Here is a 2,500-nt window from a genome sequence, read left to right as displayed (position 1 = left end):
TGTGAGTAGCAGCAGGGCCAGCGCGCCCAGGAGCACATCTTTTTCGACCGTAAAGGAGACAGGAGGCCGACTCTCTGCCTCGGCTAAATGGAGAGGGAATTTCAGAAGGGCCAGGGCACAAGCATGGACCTTTTTCAGCTGTAAGGGAGGGAAGAGCAATGTGCGATGTAGGTCCCCGGGGCCTGCTGGAGGTCCAGGTCCATGCCCGATGTGAGTAGCAGCAGGGCCAGCGCGCCCAGGAGCACATCTTTTTCGACCGTAAAGGAGACAGGAGGCCGACTCTCTGCCTCGGCTAAATGGAGAGGGAATTTCAGAAGGGCCAGGGCACAAGCATGGACCTTTTTCAGCTGTAAGGGAGGGAAGAGCAAGGTGCGATGTAGGTCCCCGGGGCCTGTTGTCGTACCATAGGCACGAGTGGTGTGTGTGTGTGGCAAAGAGTTTCTGCGCAGTGTACCAGGGGCACGGGGAAAGGTTGTTGTACCATAGGCACGAGAAAAGTTGTCGTACCATAGGCACGAGAAAAGTTGTCGTACCATAGGCACGAGTGGTGTGTGTGTGTGGCAAAGTGCTACTGAGCGGTGTACCAGGGGCACGGCGAAAAGTTGTTGTACCATAGGCACGAGAAAAGTTGTCGTACCATAGGCACGAGGAGAGTTTGTGTGGCAAAGTGCTACTGAGCGGTGTACCAGGGGCACGGCGAAAAGTTGTTGTACCATAGGCACGAGAAAAGTTGTCGTACCATAGGCACGAGAAAAGTTGTCGTACCATAGGTACGAGGAGTGTGTGTGTGGCAAAGTGCTACTGAGCGGTGTACCAGGGGCACGGCGAAAAGTTGTTGTACCATAGGCACGAGAAAAGTTGTTGTACCATAGGCACGAGAAAAGCTGTCGTACCAGGGGCACGGAGGAAAGTTGTTGTACCATAGGCACGAGAAAAGTTGTCGTACCATAGGCACGAGGAGAGTTTGTGTGGCAAAGTGCTACTGAGCGGTGTACCAGGGGCACGGCGAAAGGTTGTTGTACCATAGGCACGAGAAAAGTTGTCGTACCATAGGCACGAGAAAAGTTGTCGTACCATAGGTACGAGGAGTGTGTGTGTGGCAAAGTGCTACTGAGCGGTGTACCAGGGGCACGGCGAAAAGTTGTTGTACCATAGGCACGAGAAAAGTTGTCGTACCATAGGTACGAGGAGTGTGTGTGTGGCAAAGTGCTACTGAGCGGTGTACCAGGGGCACGGCGAAAAGTTGTTGTACCATAGGCACGAGAAAAGTTGTTGTACCATAGGCACGAGAAAAGCTGTCGTACCAGGGGCACGGAGGAAAGTTGTTGTACCATAGGCACGAGAAAAGTTGTCGTACCATAGGCACGAGGAGAGTTTGTGTGGCAAAGTGCTACTGAGCGGTGTACCAGGGGCACGGCGAAAGGTTGTTGTACCATAGGCACGAGAAAAGTTGTCGTACCATAGGCACGAGAAAAGTTGTCGTACCATAGGTACGAGGAGTGTGTGTGTGGCAAAGTGCTACTGAGCGGTGTACCAGGGGCACGGCGAAAAGTTGTTGTACCATAGGCACGAGAAAAGCTGTCGTACCAGGGGCACGGAGGAAAGTTGTTGTACCATAGGCACGAGAAAAGTTGTCGTACCATAGGCACGAGGAGAGTTTGTGTGGCAAAGTGCTACTGAGCGGTGTACCAGGGGCACGGCGAAAAGTTGTTGTACCATAGGCACGAGAAAAGTTGTTGTACCATAGGCACGAGAAAAGCTGTCGTACCAGGGGCACGGAGGAAAGTTGTTGTACCATAGGCACGAGAAAAGTTGTCGTACCATAGGCACGAGGAGAGTTTGTGTGGCAAAGTGCTACTGAGCGGTGTACCAGGGGCACGGCGAAAAGTTGTTGTACCATAGGCACGAGAAAAGTTGTCGTACCATAGGCACGAGAAAAGTTGTCGTACCATAGGTACGAGAAAAGTTGTCGTACCATAGGCACAAGCAGTGCGTGCGTGTGTGTGGCAAAGTGTTTCTGCGCAGTGTACCAGGGGCATGTTTGAATTTACATTCTGGAGTACCAGGGGCACGAGGATTTTGCCAGTGGTGTTTTGCTTTGTCAGTGGGAGGGGGCTTAAGTGTGGGTCCACGGGGCCTGCTGGAGGTCAAGGTCCATGCTGGATATGCGCTGGAGCGTAACTACAAGAAAGGTAAGCTAGTGGGGGACTAGAGCAGGGGAGGATGTGCGTCCCCGGGGCATGCTGGAGGTCAAGGGCCATGCTGGATATGCGGTGGAGGGTAACTGCAGGAGAAGGAAAGCTCATGGGGGATTAGAGCGGAGGAGTATGTGGGTCCTCGGGGCCTGCTGGAGGGCAAGGGCCATGCTGGATTTGTGGTGGAGGGTAACTGCGGGAGAAGGAAAGCTAGTGGGGGAGTAGAGCAGAGGAGTATGTTGGTCCCCGGGGCCTGCTGGAGGTCAAGGTCCGTGCTAGATACGTGGTACAGGGTTAACTGCGGG

Source organism: Astatotilapia calliptera, chromosome 18 (assembly GCF_964374335.1).
Source record: "Astatotilapia calliptera chromosome 18, fAstCal68.1, whole genome shotgun sequence".
NCBI classification, from domain to species: domain Eukaryota; kingdom Metazoa; phylum Chordata; class Actinopteri; order Cichliformes; family Cichlidae; genus Astatotilapia; species Astatotilapia calliptera.
The sequence above is the reverse complement of the archived record's forward strand: the minus strand, read 5'-3'. Positions refer to the sequence as shown.